Source organism: Sarcophilus harrisii, chromosome 1 (assembly GCF_902635505.1).
Source record: "Sarcophilus harrisii chromosome 1, mSarHar1.11, whole genome shotgun sequence".
NCBI classification, from domain to species: Eukaryota; Metazoa; Chordata; class Mammalia; order Dasyuromorphia; family Dasyuridae; genus Sarcophilus; species Sarcophilus harrisii.
The window spans coordinates 350,698,731-350,716,264 of record NC_045426.1 but is presented as its reverse complement, the minus strand read 5'-3'; the positions used below and the strand labels follow the sequence as shown (position 1 = coordinate 350,716,264).

The 17,534-nt window shown below is 35.0% G+C and overlaps 1 long non-coding RNA gene across 1 annotated transcript; it reads right to left on the bottom strand.

Moving 5' to 3' along the window:
• Positions 1-4,505: 4,505 nt before the first annotated feature.
• Positions 4,506-17,533, bottom strand: LOC116420504. Its single transcript, XR_004230841.1, has 3 exons — positions 17,427-17,533; positions 7,581-7,624; positions 4,506-4,734 (listed from the first exon to the last, which is right to left on the bottom strand). It is a non-coding gene; the product is annotated as an uncharacterized LOC116420504 (long non-coding RNA).
• Position 17,534: the final 1 nt, after the last annotated feature.

Here is a 17,534-nt window from a genome sequence, read left to right as displayed (position 1 = left end):
AGCCACAGACTAACTTTCAGGAAGGGAAATGAGTGAGAACTCTGAGAGCTGAATCAGAAGTACCCTGCTAATGATGCCAGACACCAGCATTCTGAGTTACTCTCTGTTTTCTTTATAATTTGCATCTGAGGAAGAATATGCTACAGAAAGGTTATACTCTTGAGTCCAGAAATGTAAGTAGATCCTTACAGAAGGACACAGCTGCACTAGCTATACATAGCTGTTAGGGATGTGAGAATCTCCTCTTGCTCTGAGCTATTATTTGGGAGTGCAGAAAAAACTTAAATAAAGGGCTCTTTGCCTTCCTGTGCAAAAGAATGAGTGAATGAATGAGTTTGAAAAAAAGCATTATTAAACACTTACCATGGGCAAAGCACTGGGCAAAGGAATACAAAGGAAAAAGTAAAATAGAACCTGCTTTCAGTCTAGTGAAGGAAACAATATAAATGGGAAATATCAGCTGCAGTGGGAAAAGTCCCATGGAAACAGCAACAAAACAGATGGTACTATCTCTTCTTGAATCATTTCCGATGGTGGGGAGGGGGAAACATTAGTTTAAGATGATGAACTAGATTACAGCTAAGGTGTTTCATGGCAAGGACTTTCTTTTCTGAATTTTACATAGCAATGGATATATTGCTGATAGGATCAGCTGCTGGGTTGCTTCCCAAGAAGATATATTCAGGATCCTGGGCTGCAGCTATTAAAGTCTGAGGCATGGATGGTTATGGTGGTACTTGAACTAGACTGACTTTCCTATACTATGGGTAGTGATTGGTTGGTATCAGGAGGTGATGCCATGCCCAGAGTTCCTGTGTGTGACTGATGACATTTAGTTAATAAGTGGTAATGGTGAAGAAAGCAAGTTCTTTTTTCATGATGATTTTTTCCCTAAATGATGGCTGTGGGGATGAATTGGAAGCAGAGTGGGTGGTTTGGAGAGCACTGACATTTCCAAGAGTCTTGGATTCAGGGTCCTATACTATCTCTATTAGAGTCCAAGAGGAGATGATGGTAAAGTAATGTTGAAAGTTTGACTTGCCTGGAATATGTTGCTTCTTGTGTCTTCCTCAGGGAGCCTTATTTTCACTTAAATAGGGGTGAGAAAGCATTAGGAGAACAGAGAAAATTGTCATCTCTACTGTCAACTCCACTACCTAACTGGGGTTAGATAGGCTTACAAGAGTATAAGAACTACATTGGTGAATATTCACCTCGTTGAAAGATTTGGTAAGCTTACTGTGTTCGTATATTTTTTGTCTCCCTAACTAAACTAATTATAGGCCCTTAAAAGTGAAGAGACCCAGTTTTCTTTCTCTATTTCACAATCCTTTATACCTTTATAGTTATTTATATCTGTCCAGAAATACTTCCTTGAAGATCAGCAAATTCTGAATTTACTGAACCTAAAGCTAACACTAAGACTAGCTATATGAGCAAATAGAAGAAGACATTGAATCCCATAAAGATGTATTATGGACCCAGAAATATTCAGGAGACAAACCTAGAAAAAGAAAGTAATTCCACAAAAAGAATGAAATATAACTTCTAAAGGGAAAAAATGTTTTAGCCACAAGGATTATAAGATTACCTGGGAAAAATGAAGCAAGAGATTAAAAATAGGATTATAAATGAAATAAGAACAGTGGAGGAACAAATTGTAAAGATCATAAGTAGCCTAGAGTAGAAGTAGAAAACCTTTCCTAAGTAACAAACTCCCTAAAAATAAGAATGGACTAAATAGAGTTTAAGTACTATGTGGGACAGGTGCTAGGCCCCTTTATCCAAACTGACTACTCTGGGGCAGCTTCATATACAAAGAGGAAGCATTTATTTGGACTTTGCAAGGAGAGGCCCAAGCACACCTGGACAGACATAGAGCCTCTCAGCTCCCATCTCCCAGCGTGTGCCTGGTCTAATGAGCCGAAGACAGCGAGTCTGGTTAAATAGCAAAAGACCCTTTTCATTGGATGGACTGAAAAACCATTGACCGATGGTTAGCAATGTTGTCTACTTTCTGTTGTGTCACTTCCTGTCATTTCCTGAAGCTTAGACCTAGGGTCTGACCTTTCCTGCCCTTCAGACCTCTGGGAATCACGGGATAGGCTTGCGGGCCTAAGGTCTGACCTACTCCATCTCATAGACTTTTTGAGAAATCTTCACCTGGTCCCATTCAGTCCTCCCTGTTTTTCACACATTTGAAGATTTCTCACATCAATCCTGATATATATATCTTCCACTAGGACATCCTTGTTACTTAGGCCTTCAGGCTCATCCTCTCTTCAGTTGTAACTGTAACCCTCTCTCTACCATTTAGAACCAATACCCGCACATCCGTGGAAACTTTCAGGAACCACTTTTGCTAAGAAATCATGGACTATTCTAGTGATCAAGTGCATAAGCAAGCGGGTGACAGGATACTGCTGCTTAAAGCTATGAGCAAGAATCAGAGACCCCGCTTCCACCCACTCCCACTATCTGTCTTGGAAACCCTGTCAAGGCAACAGATTGGCATCTGGCAGCCAGTGTGACACAGCACTATGCAGGCCTGGGGCCTCAGGGCCATTGTCACATCCTTCCCACCTTAAGCAGCTCAGACCCAGACTCATTTGGGACAAAGGGATGAAGGCCTCTTCTTCTGGAACTGCTTCAGGCTGACAAGGGGCGTGGAGCCGGCCCTGCCCTGTGAAGTCCAGACTGAAGAGGAGAGACTGGTATGTGACGTCAGCAGCATCCAGAGCTGAATGTCTGAATCAGGTATCAGGTAGGTTGGCCAAGTAGTTGGAATTTCATGACTTACAATCCAGAAGAAATGACTCTCACAAGTAGATTAAAAAAATGTAAGGACCAAATATGAGCAAAAGAAAAAGAATAAATAAAAGTGGAGTTAATGTGGAGGCTACTAGAAACAGATATAAATAACTTCCCAGACTTCCCAGGGGAAGGCTGGGGAATGAGGCTATCAAATCAAAAATGTCTCTCATCCAAACAGCTTTTCCTAGGATAAAGACCAAAGAATGTTTTCCCCAAATTCCTGCTTTAGTTTCCTCAAAAGAGCAGGGGCAATGGGTGGAACACTGTGCCCTTCAGTGAATATGGTATCCTTTAGCAAAAACTCTAGAGCTCTTAGTCTTACAAGGGAGTGCTTTTACCCAACTAGTACAGGTGTTAACAAAACCAAAAGCAGTTTGAAGCCCCTGAAAGGAGGCATATGTACAGACCTTTTTTTTTTTTTTTTTTTAACAGTCCTTTCAGAATTTACTTGCCTGGGAACTAAATGAGGGAATGCAGGAGTCATTAGTTGGAGAAGTAAAGGTACTATGGTCAGGGCCAAACAGGCAACAGAACAGGCATCTGAATATGTAAGCCTGTTTCCCTTGGCCTGAAGTGAACTCCCCTTTCTTTAGGAAACAACAGAAACCTCTCTAGGTCCATGGACAACTTGAAGTAATTGTTTCCCTGCATACTTAATAGGGAATTATTTGGCTGTCAAAAATCCCCTTTCTTTCTATATAGCTACCATGATCATGTAAAACATGAAAAATATATTCAAAGTCAATATAGACACTTATTCCCATTTCTTTGCCCAATTCTAAAGCTCTGATATGGCAAAAATGTTCAGAAGCATTTGTGGGGAGCAGGGTGCAGAATCTCCAACCACTGACACAGGATGAGCTTAGGAGCTTTCTCAATTAGAAGGGCTATAGCAGCTAGCTCTAAGGTAGATACCAAGTTTCTATAAATAAGCAAAGGCTTGCCAATTATTAACTATTTTGTCTTATGATCCTAAGCTATTCCACTGATTAACTACTCTATTTCTTAGCCAGTACCAAATGGTTTTAATGACCATTGATTTATAATATTGTTTTAGGTCTGGTACAGCTATACCACCTTCATTGGCATTTTTAAAAAATTAATCCCCTTGAAATTCTTGACCTTTTGTTCTTCCAGATAAACTTTGTTATAATTTTTCTAGGTCTATAAAATAATTTCTTGGGAGTTTGATTGGTATGACACTAAATAAGTAGTTTAGTTTAGGTAGTATTGACATCTTTATTACATTGGCTCAGTCTACCCATGAGCACTTGATATTTTCCCAACAGATTAGATCTGATTATTTGTGTGAAAAGTGTTTTGTAATTGTGTTCATATACTAGCTGACTTTTCCTTGGCAGACAGATTCCCAAATATTTTATACTATCAGAACTCAAAAGAATATCAGTTATAGTTCTAAGAGATTTTATCTCTAATAGCAAATTTCACCAATCAGAGGCTTCAGGTCTATATAAAAAAAATCTTACAAATCATTGTGTATTTCCTATCAAATGCACCTGCAAAGCACAGTCAAAACTAGTACAGGTGATGCAGTCAGGGAACCAAATGATGCAGTTAGGAAGCCAAATGATGTGATTAGTGGCGGTGTAGAGAATAGTGGGAACCCCGCTTTGGTCGGTGCAGGTCCAACGTGAAAGAATTCACAAATCTGAAATATTAGATTGGCAAAAGGAAGTTTATTGTTGGCACTGCAGAAGCCAGTTTTTGCTAGGAAGACTGACTTCCTAGTGACAAAGTCCTGGCAGAAAGATAAAGGTCCTAGCTGAGAAATCTTGGCAGAGAGATAAACAGAGGTATTAACATTGAGAAGAGAATGTCTTCACAGAGGACAGGAGTCCCAACAGGCAGTTATGCAAGGAGAGAGGTTCCTTGATAAGGCATGGTCCTGCTTTTGGGCCGCTGCAAAGAAATGAGACCAAAATTGCCCTTTAATAGGAAATCTGATTTGATCTTATCTGATGAAATTAGTTTAACTGGAAACCAGAAGTGGATAGCAAAATGACTTAGAAGGTGGAATACAATATGTTATTTACAAGAAACACATTTGAACATAAAGATTGACACAGTGAAAAAATGAAGGGGTGAAGGCAGAATTAATTGTTTCAGACAAACTTAAAGAAGCAGAGGTAGCAATCATGAATTAGACAAAACAACATTAAGAAATGATTAAAAGAGATCAATAGGAAAACTAAGTGATGCTTAAAAGCAATATAAGCAGTCAAATTTTATCAACACTATATCATCTATGCATTTAAAGGAAAAATTAATCTAACTACAGAAAGAAATAGCAAAACTATAAAAGTATATATATATATATCCTTTGCAAACTCCTCTCAGTCTCACACAAATCTATGGGAAAACAGTAAAGAAGATGAGGACTTGAATTTAATTTTAGAAAAAGCAGTGATGAAAAATGTATTACTGAATGAGAATAGAAAGGAGTATACATATTACTTCATTTTTATAACACCTTTGAAAATTGTCTGTTCTGGGATATAAAATCTTCATAAACATGAAAAAGTAATATATTAAATTTACTATGACACAATAAAATTTACAATCACTAGAAAGGCCTTTGAAGGAAGGATTAAAATTTAAATGCAACTAAATAATTTAATTCTAAAGAATTGTTGAATCAAAGAAAAAAATAAAGTTATATTTATAAAAGGAAATGGCAACAGTGAAACAATACATTAGAAATTTGTGAATGAAGCCAGAGCAATCTTAGGGAAAAACTTATGGTTCTAAACATTTGCATAATCCAAAGGGAGAAAGAAAAGATCAATAAGTTAGCCATACAAATAAAGCAATTAGAAAAGAAACAATTCAAAATAATAATCAGATATCAAAAGTAGAAATTCTGAAAATCAAAAAAGAGATGAACAAAATTGAAAACAAAAGAAGTAAATTAAAATGATAAAACTGGGAATTTTTTTACAAGAAAGATAAAATGTTAGCTCAATTGATTTTAAAAGACAGGAAAATCAAATTACAAATAAAGTTAAAAATTTAAAAGAATTCATGAAAAATAAAGAAAATTATTGGGTTATTATATGCCAACAAAACTGATAGTTGAAATTAAATAAATGAATATTTACAGAAAATAAAATGTTCAGATGAATAGAATGAGAAATAATTTAAATAGCCTAATGTTAGGGGGGTAGGGAAGAGAGAAAAGGAAACAAACCATAAATAAACTTCTAAAGAAAAAAAATCAGGATTAAATGAATTTCCAAATGAATTTTATCAAACATTCAAAGAAAAATCAATTTTAATATTATATATTCTGTATGCAAAATTATTAAAAGAGATAATCCTACTAAGTTGCTTCTATGAAACTAGTATGGTTTTGATACCTAAGCAAAGGATAGACTAAATTGAGGTGAAAAAAATTGTAGCCAATATCTCTACTGAATAGCAGTGCAAAATTACTGAATATAAAATTAACAACAAGGATATAGCAATTCACTAAAAAAATTCTATACTGAACAGTTGAGTATATACCAGGAATGTAGTGTTAGTTCAATATTAGGAAAACTGTATACTTAATAGACAATATTAATAACAAAAAATCCAAATTACATAATTATATAAATTAAGAAAAAACTTTTGAGAAAATATAACACTTATTATCGTTTTTAAAAAACAGTTAAAAATAGTAGAAATAAATAGGTCTTTCCTTAATATGGGTAAGAGTATCTCTCTAAAATGAAGAGATAATGAAATATATAAAGAAGAAATGCTAGAGGCTAGTAGTAAGAACAGTAGTAAGAACAAATGTCTATTATTAGGACTATTATTGTTATAATGCCAGAAATGTTAGTTGTACTAGCAATGGCAATAATACAAGAAAAAGAAGATACCCCTAAACTATTCTTTTGCAGAGATAGGAAGTCCATGGATATGGAATATTGCATACATTGTTAGAATTTTTCAATGTGTTGATTGATTTTGCTAATTTCACCCCTCTTCATCCTCTTTTTTTTTCCTTTAAGAAATTTAATTGTTATATGAAATGGCTTTCTAGAAAGAAAAGGAATACTGGGAGACATTGCAGTGATAAAGAAAACAAAAGATATGAATAAAATTTATTTTAAAAATTCTTTGTTATATGGGATGCGTCTCTGGAAGAGTTCCACACTCTGGAAGAAGTGAAGTATTTAAGCTGTGTAAAGATAAGAAAATCAATAAAAAAATTATTTTAAAATAGTATGTCATAAATGCATCATGAAAGTTTCAAAGCTGACCTACTTGTTCTCATCTCTGGATTTAAAAAGAAATGTTTCAATTATTCTTCTCTCTCTCTCTCTCTCTCTTTGGTTTCACAGTCACTAACAATCTTTTCCCTTTTGTGTGGAATTAACCGAGTGAAGACACTCTCATGGGAATATAGTCTTAAACTGTATCTTAAGTTTCACTTGAGGCTTTATAATAACAAATAGTAGGATAGCCAAAAAGTTGCAAGTGTTTGTCCCTCCTGTTTCCCACTACCTCTTAATAACATTCAAGCGCCTCTTTTAAAGGCAAGTCTGGGTTAGATTTCCAATTGGAATGTAAACTAGTACTCCTCCAAACAATGGCCGAAATGATTTGTTGGGGTCAGGCTTCTGAATGAATTCAGGGTATTTAACCTTGTATTTTGTGGATTTTACTTTGTGCTCCTTTTATTGACAAATACCTTGTCAGAAAAAAAACAACTCTATTTCAAACAAATATTATCAAGCAAAATACACTCACATATTTACCTTATCAGAAAATGTCACAATCTTCACTTTAATCCATCATCTTCCTGTCAAGATAGATCTTGCTTCATTATTTGTTCATTGTATTGATAAGAGTTTTTAAGATTTTCAAATTTTTTTCCCCATTTACAATATTATAATCAGTATATAAGTTGTTCTACTCACTTCATTCATGAACAGTTCAAATAAATCTTCTCTGAATCCATTAAATTATTATGGAGAGGGGCAGCTAGGTGGTACAGTGAACAGAGCACCAGCCCTGAAGTCAGGAGGCCCTGTGTTCAAATGTGACCTCAGATACTTAATGCTTCCTAGCTGTGTGACCCTAGGCAATTCACTTAACCCCAATTGCCTATCCCCCCAAAATTATTATAGAACAACATATTTTATCATAGTCAAATCCCATAATGTCTTCAGCCATTCCCTAACAGATAGTTACTCTTAGTTTTTAATTCTTTGAAACAACAAAAAAAAGTGCTAGTTTTTGTATCTGTGGGATTTTTTCCTCTTTAATCCATTTGGTGTATAGCTTGGTAGTGGTAATTCTGTATAAAACATTATAATATGCACAGTTTAGTGACTTTTCTTTCTGGAATGGATGGAATAATTCACATTTCTACCAACTGCATATCAATGTGCTTGTTTTTTTCACAGCCCCATCAACAGCTGTCATTTTCCTTTTTGTCATTTTTGCCAATATAGTAAGTATGAAGTGGCACCTTAGTGATATTTTCATTGGATTTTTCTTATTGTTAGTGTTTCAAACATTTTTCCATATGGTTATGGATAGTTTATATTTCTTCCCTCGAAAGCTGCCTATTCCTTTTCTTTGACAGCTCTTTTTCTTACATTTTTTAATTAGCTCCCTATATTTACTGGATATCAGATCTTTATAAAACAAAATTGTTACAAAGATTTCCAACCCCCAGGTAACTGTTTCCTTTCTAATTTTAGTTGCATCAATGTTGTTTGTGTATAAAATCCTATTCATAGGGGAAACTCTCATAATAATCTCCACCTTCAACACAATTGGAGATTTTGGCCTGGGACATAATTACCACCCATTATTTATTAGTCTCTCAATTCATCTGGAGATTAATCCCTAGCCCCAAACTATAGGGCTAATAATAATACTATTTAATTCTATTTAAATAGTAATAAAAGACAAGATTTTGTACCCAAACCTTAGCTAAATTCCTATTTGGAACTAGCCCTCTGGGAAGTTGTTTCTCAGTATAATAAACCCATTTTTTGGCAAAAACCTTGCCTATAGATCGGAACTGCAAATTCTTTTGCAAAAACCTGTGATACCAGACTGGGGACTCCATTGCTGTTAGGGTATCTCTCATCTCTCATCTCTCACACCTCAACATGTCCATTTGAAATTTATTATTGAACATGTATGATGTATTGGTATAAGTCTAATTTATCCTGGACTGTTTTTTTTTAAATTATAGTTCTTTATTTACAAGATATATATATATGCATGGGTAATTTTTCAGCATTGACAATTGCAAAATCTTTTGTTCCAACTTTTCCCCTCCTTTCTCCCATCCCTTCCCCCAGATGGCAAGTTGACCAATATATGTTAAATATGTTGAAATATAAGTTAAATTCAATATATGTATACATGTCCAAACAGTTATTTTGCTGTACAAAAAGAATTGGATGTTGAAATAGTGTACAATTAGCCTGTGAAGGAAATCAAAAATGCAGGCGGACAGAAATAGAGGGATTGGAAATTCTATGTAGTGGTTCATAGTCATCTCCCAGAGTTCTTTTGCTGGGTGTAGCTGATTCAGTTCATTATAGTTCTATTGGAACTGATTTGGTTCATCTCATTGTTGAAGAGAGCCACGTCCATCAGAATTGATTATCATATAGTATTGTTGTTGAAATATATAATGATCTCCTGGTCCTGCTCATTTCACTCAGCATCAGTTCATGTAAATCTCTCCAGGCTTTTCTGAAATCATTCCTGGACTGCTTTTTATGTTTCATCATTTTTTGTCAAATAGTGAGAAGTTGTGGTTTGTTAGTTTAACAAATGTCATTCTACTATGTTTTGTATTTTTGGTGCTGAATTTTGTATACATAATCTGTCCCATTGATCACAGTTTCTATTTTTTAATCAGTACCAAACTGTTTTTTGATGATTATTTCTTTGTAGTATAATTTGAGACTTGCTATTACTAAGCCTCTTTCTTTTAAAATTTTTTTTCCTTTTCAATTTTTGATCATTTGCTAATTTTTTTAGTTCTATAAAGAAACTGATAGTTTGATTGTTATAGTACAGACAAAAAATTAAAATAGTATTGTCATTTGCATTATATTGGTATAATCCAACCATGAGCAGTTATTGTCTTTCTAGTTATTTAGGTCTTTTTTGTGTGTCTTTTCAATGTTTTGTAGTTGTATTTATATAGTTCATTCATTGGTAAATGAATTTGCAAATTTTTCTTTTATTCTTCAGTTGTTTTAAATAGAATTTCTATCTCTTTCTAATTGTGCTTTTTGGTTACACCAGAAAAGCGATGATTCATGTGAGTTTATTTTTTACTCTGCTACTTTGCTTAAGTTATTGTTTCAATTATTTTTTTTCATTAAATCTCTCAGATTTTCTAAGTAGAACATCATATCTTAAAAAAAGTTTACATTTCTCTGCCTATGCTTAGTCCCTCAATTTCTTTTTTTCTTGTATTATTGCCATTGCTAATACAACTAACATTTCTGGTATTATAACAATAATAGTCCTAATAATAGACATTTGTCCTTACTATTGATCTTACTTTAAAAGCCTCTAGCATTTCTTCCTTATATATTTTATTATCTCTTCATTTATTCATTATGATTAGCAAATTAGTCTTAAAATCTTAGATGGTCAAGGCAATAATAAAAAATACATATAATAATAATAATAAGTACCTCTTTCTTTGTGGAGGTAGGGGAGATAGAGTTGAATATTACAGTTGATGTCTGATTGGTTTTTTTTAAAATTCAATTTTATTCTATTTTCAGGTCCAAATCATCTACTATACTCCCCTCTCTTCCTGTCTTAGGAAAATAAGAAAAGCAAAATCCATTACAAACATGTATGACCAAACAAAACAAATTCCTCCATTAGTCATGTTGGAAAAAAAAAGTCTCAATCTGTTCTCAGTCAATCCCTTCTTTGTCTGGAAGTGGATAATATCTGGTTTGTTTGTTGAATTGCTTTTTTTCTCTTTTAAAATCTTTATTACAAGGGATGGCTTACTTGGTAGGGGAAGAGGGAGGGATGTATCCAGAAATGAGGGTGCCATTAAAATATATTTTTTTAAAAGAACACTAATAGCTGGCATTTTATAGTACTCCACAGTTTACAAAGCACTTTATTTCATGTGATCTTCACAACAATCCTTGTGAGGTAAGCAGGACAAGATTTATCTTCAATTAATAGAGGAAATAATAACATGGGGATTCACAGAGATAAAATGTCTTGCCCAAAGTCACACAGCCAGTAATAGGCAGAGCTGGGAGCCAAACTCAGATCTTTTCAAATAGAGCATTCTTTCTCCAATGTTACAGTTGCCTGTAAGGTAATGGACATGCTATAGGCAACTCAGAATTAAATAGTCCTCACACAGAGTGAATGCTCCATTGACTGTGGTCAAGAAGCTTAAAGATCTCTGCATAATGGAAGCAAATTAATTTGGTGAAAAAGATAGGGCATATTTACTGTGCCATATTACTAATAAGAGCAAAATGATCAGATTATAGGATTACTGAGGAAACTGTAAAATAGGCAAGAGAGATGAATAATGGAGGCTCAGTTCTCAAAGTTTTATTCTGTGTATTTCTTGTCTGCTTATTGCATGACAAAGATTTTTTATTAGCTTCCAAGATAGAACTGAACAATCGACAAAAGTTTGCTTAAAAGAAGTATAGAGAATTGACAAAGAATACAAATAAAGGTAAGGGAAGTCCTAGGCATTTTTTGAAACACAAGAAGCCACTTTTTAGTGAGTGAGAGGAGATTGCCCAAACCAATATCCTTCCGTGGGGAATGGTGAGCCCAGGGCAAATCAAACTATGTATTTAAATTTACCTCCAAACCCTTTTCTCCTAAGGATTAATTCAATTAAAATCAGATTAAAAGGAACATCCAAAATGTCTGTTGAAAAGAAAATTCACAGAAATGCCATCTGACAAGCAGATGCTAAATTAAGGAGAGGGTATTTTCTCTATTTAACAGGAACAGAATAATGTCTGGGAACCCAGACTTTTCCTGCAGACACCCTTCAAAAACACCAGCATTTCACATTTTATTTAAAAATTTGTGATGCTAATGTATTATTGGAGGAATTATGAACCAATCCAGCCATTCTGGAAAGCACTTTGGAACTATTCCCAAATGGCTTTAAAATTGTGCATACCCTCTCATGTAGGAATAACATTATTGGGTCTATATTCCAATGAGATCATAAAAATGACCTACATTGGGAAAAGGACCTACATGTGCAAAAATGTTTGTAGCAGCTCTTTTTTATGGTGGCAAGGAATTGGAAATTGAGTGGATACCTATCAATTATGGAATGGTTGATAAGTTGTGGTATTTTAATGTAAAGGAATACTATATGTTGTATAAGAAATGATAACAGGCTGATTACAGGAAAGCCTGGAAAGAATTACATGAACTGATGCTGAGTGAAGTGAACAGAACCAGAACACTGTACTAACAGCAACACTGTGCAATGAACAATATGGATAGACTTAATTTTTCTTAGCAATATAGCAATCCAACACAATTCCTGTAGACTTGAAAGGGAAAATGCTGTCCACTTCAGAGGAAGAACTATGGAGACTGAATGCAAATCAAAACAAATTATACCCTCCCCTTTTTTTTCTTTCTAGTGGTTTTTCCCTTTTGATCTGATTTTAAAATAATACTAGTTGTTTTTATTTTTCAAAATATGTGCAAAGATAGTTTTCAACATTCACTCTTACAAAATCTTGTGTAAAGAATTGCACATATTTAACCTATATCAGACTGCATGCTGTCTTAGGGATGGGAAAGGGAAAGGAGGAAGAAAAATTTGAAAAACAAGGTTTTGCAAAAATGAATGTTGAAAATTATCTTTACATGTATTTAGAAAAAAATGCTATTTTAAAAAAGAAAGCAAATTCCAAAAAAAGTAATAAAGAATTATGGAATGATTAGAGAAAACTATCTTTATCTGTAATTAGAAAAAACACTATTAAGCAAAAACAAAACAAAACAACACCTTTTCAATGGCCTGATTTGGTGGATTTTTTAAATGTTTGATTTCTGTCAGCTCCTACAGGAGCTATACAGGATTATAAAGCTATAGTCCTGAAAACCTCTGCTTTTTTTCATGTAGCAGACTTTCTGGGTTCTAGTGACATGCTTCTACTTTCTGCTTTGCTCTCTTTTGGAAGCAAATATATGTCTACAGCTTGCTATGCTTAGAATCTTCACTTTTGCCTATTACCTCAGGGATAACAAACTAAGCACATTCTCATGAGCAGTTACCCATCGCTCCTTGTTAAAACATCTGAGCTAACCTAATGGAAAGAGTGAAGATGGAACCTGGAGTCTCAGTGAGAGATGTGGTAACAATGTGGCAAATTCTAAGAGAAGCTTTTTGGAAAACTGGGTCATTGATGCATTGTTGGTGGAGTTGTGAACGAATCCAACCATTTTGGAGAGTAGTTTGGAACTATGCTCAAAAAGTTATCAAACTATGCATACCCTTTGATCCAGCAGTGTTACCACTGGGATTATATCCCAAAGAGATTATAAAGAAGGGAAAGGGACCTGTATGTGCACGAATGTTTGTGGCAGCCCTTTTTGTAGTGGCTAGAAACTGGAAACTGAATGGATGTCCATCAGTTGGAGAATGGCCGAATAAATTGTGGTATATGAATATTATGGAATATTACTGTTCTGTAAGAAATGACCAACAGGATGATTTCAGAAAGGCCTGGAGAGACTTACACAAACTGATGCTGAGTGAAATGAGCAGGACCAGGAGATCATCATATACTTCAACAACAATACTATATGATGACCAGTTCTGATGGACCAGGCCATCCTCAGCAACGAGATCAACCAAATCATTTCCAATGGAGCAGTAATGAACTGAACCAGCTATGCCCAGAGAAAGAACTCTGGGTGATGACTAAAAACCATTACATTGAATTCCCAATCCCTATATTTATGCACACCTGCATTTTTGATTTCCTTCACAAGCTAATTGTACAATATTTCAGAGTCTGATTCTTTTTGTACAGCAAAAATAACGTTTTGGTCATGTATACTTATTGTGTATCTAATTTATATTTTAATATATTTAACATTTACTGGTCATCCTGCCATCTAGGGGAGGTGGTGGGGGGGTAAGAGGTAAAAAATTGGAACAAGAGGTTTGGCAATTGTTAATTCTGTAAAGTTACCCATGGATTTATCCTGTAAATAAAAGGCTATTAAATAAAAAATAAATAAATAAAGAGGTTCTTAGATGACAAAAAAAAAAAAAAAAAAAAAGGAAGATCATCAAAACAATTTTCCCAGTCACTAAGGCTCACAACCCAGATGTCATCTTCAACTCATCACTCGATCTCACCCTACATCCAATCTTCTGCCAAAGCTTGTCAATTTTGCCTTCATAATATCTCTCATATACAATCACCCTTCTTTCTTGTGACACTGACACTTCTCATCACCTCTCACCTGGACTAATGAAATTGCCCTCTGGTGGTCTCTCCCTGCAAATCTCTCTTCACTCCAGTCTATTTTCCACTCAACTGTTAATGTGACCTTAAAGCATATCATCCCACATCCTGTGTCAATAAACTCCAGCAGTTACCTCTCAGATATAAAATCAAATATCAAATATAAAAATCCTTTGCATTCAGAGCCCTTCTTAATCTGATTTCTCCCTTCCTAGTCTACTTACATATTAATCTTTTCTATCATGTACTTTGTGATACAGTGACATTGAATTCCTACTATTCTTAGAATAAGACATTCCACCTACTGACTGGGCATTTTCTTGAGTCCCCATGTCTGGAATGTTCTCCCTTCCTCCTCTTTGCCTCCTTGATTCCTTCAAGTGCTAGCAAAAATTGCACTTTCTATAAAAATTGCACTTTCTTTCCAGGTCCTCTGATTCTTTTTGTTATTTCAAATTTATCCTGTACACAATTTGTTTGTACATAGTTGTTTGTATGTTCTCTCCTCCTTTAGACTATAAGCAACTTGAGACCAAAGTCTATTATTTTTCTTCATATTCCAAGCCTTAAGCACAGTGCTTGGCATGTATTGTTGCTAAGTTGTTTCAATTGTGCCTGCCTTTTCATAACCCCCTACCCCATTAGAATTTTCTTGGCAAAGATACTGGAATGGTTTGCCATTTCCTTCTCCAGTTCATTTGACAGATGAGGAAACTGAGGCAAACGGGGTCAAGTAACTTGCCAAAGGTCACCCAGCTAGCAAATGCTTGAGGCTATGTTTGAACTCAGGTCTTCCTGATTTCAGTGCCACTGTTGCCACCTATCTGCCCTTGGTGCATAGTAGGCATTTAATGTTTACTGACTATTCATCACACATAATTTGAATAAAACTGTGCCCTTGGTCTTCCTGGTTTCTTCCTAGATTGCATATATATCTTTTCTGTACTTTTTCTAGTCCTGTTTGAGTTATTAGTACTTGTCTCACTGGGACCTGAATTGGGGCAGGCTTTAGTTTGGAAACTTAGTTTGAAAATGTCAGTTACTGTTCCAGTTTGGCATAAAATCCTTTTTCTGGTTGTCCCTGCTCCCCTGGCTCAAAACATATGAAATTTATCTTTAAATATACCAACTAGAAGAGCTTGTCATTTTCAGCACTGACTGGCTTATCTGATAATTTTGTGGACCCCATTTGAGTTCCAGCAACAAAATTTAACCCTGTAAAAACACCAATCCAATATAATTCCTGTCATATTGGTTCTCTGATCCTAATGGACTAATATCAACCAACACTTTAGAAAGGGATTCCTAACCTGTAGTTAGTGAACTTGGTTTTAAAAATATTTTGATAAATTTTAAAATATGGTTCTCTTTGTAATTCAATGTATTATTTTATTTTATGCATTTAAAACTATTTTGAGAAGTGGTTTACAACTAGACTTCCAAAAAAGATTAAGAATACTTCTTTTAGGAAAAAGAGTAATAAGGGAAGGGTACAAGAAAGGGGAAGGAATTCAAAGGGAGGAGAGAGGGATACTAAAGAGGGAGAGCTGGGTGACGCAAGTGGGACCAATAAGTTTAATACTAAGGAAGTGGGGAAGGAGGGCAAGAAAAAGAAAAGCATAACCTGGGGATATTAGGATGGCAGGAAATACAGAATTAGTCATTTTAACTGTAAATGTGAATGGGATGAACTCCCCCATAAAGAGGAGGTAGGTAGCAGACTGGATCAAAAGTCAGAACCCTACAATATGTTGTTTACAGGAAACACATTTAAAACAGGGAGATACATACAGAGTAAAGGTAAAAGGCTGGAGCAGAATCTATTATGCTTCAGGCGAAGTCAAAAAAGCAAGGGTAGTAGTCATCCTTATCTCAGATCAAGTAAAAGTAAAAATTGATCTAATTAAAAGAGATAAGGAAGGAAACTATATCTTGCTAAAAGGTACTATAGACAATGAAATAATGTCAGTATTAAACATATATGCACCAAGTGGTATAGCATCTAACTTCCTAAAGGAGAAGTTAAGAGAGGAGAAGAAATAGACAGCAAAACTATAAAAGCGGGAGACCTCAATCTTGCACTCTCAGATTTAGATAAATCAAGTCACAAAACAAATAAGAAAGAAATTAAAGCGGTAAATAGAATATTAGAAAGAATACTTCTTTTAGAAACAAGCTGTATCCTCATCCTATATTTATTTCATTTTAATCCCATACTATTTTAGTTTCCTTCCCCTCTGGGTACTCTCCAATTTGTCAACATCTTTCCTAAAATATGATGTCCAGAAATAAACAATTTTTATTGTTGTGTTAGTATATATACATATATATATGTAATATATATATATATATATATATATATATATATTCTTGGCTCTGTTTGCCTCACTCTGCTGTAGTGCAAATAATTTTTCCATGCTTCGTTGTATTCAAGTTGGTCATTTCTTATTTCTTATTCCATTACATTAGCTAACACAACTGGCTTAATCTTGCCCCAATTTATAGCTTCTACTTTGTTTCCAGTATTTATTTTCACAAAAAGTACTACTATACCTATTTTGATAGATATGTGAGCCCCCTCCTTTTTTTTAAATCAATGACCTCCATGGGATATATGTCTAGCAGTAGAATCTCTGGATGAAAATTCCAAATTGTTCTTTCTCTTTCTCCTCCTCCTCTTCTTCTTGTCCTTTCTTCCTTCCTTCATTGGGAACATTTTTTTTTCCCAGACCGCTGTAAATACCGTGCATAATGCCTTTTGTCCTAACTACTGGAGAACTGTTTTTGGTCTTTTTAGTTATCCTAACAGAAAGTACATTCTGAATTTCATATTAAAACGAGAGTTTTGTCTATACGACTCCTTCCAATTCCAATTCTATGATTCTGGATGCTCCCACACCAACCCTTAGTGGAGCATCATCACCCAATCTAAACTATCACCACGTGCCCCGCCCACCCACGCCACGCCTCCTTAGGCCACGCCTCCCCATGCCCTCCACCACCCAATGGCCAAGGTACACGGCGCAGCCCATCCAATAGGTTTTTAGTTGTCTTCGAGATGCCTGGATGGAATGTTGAGAAATTCTATTCCACCCGGTTATCCTTTCATTATACCTAATTATCCTGGAGACGTCCAGAACCCGCAGCCTCTAGCCACAGTTTGCTGACAGCACACTAATAGCCAATTGCTTCTTAAAGCCCTCTCCGTCTCCTTCTTCTCAC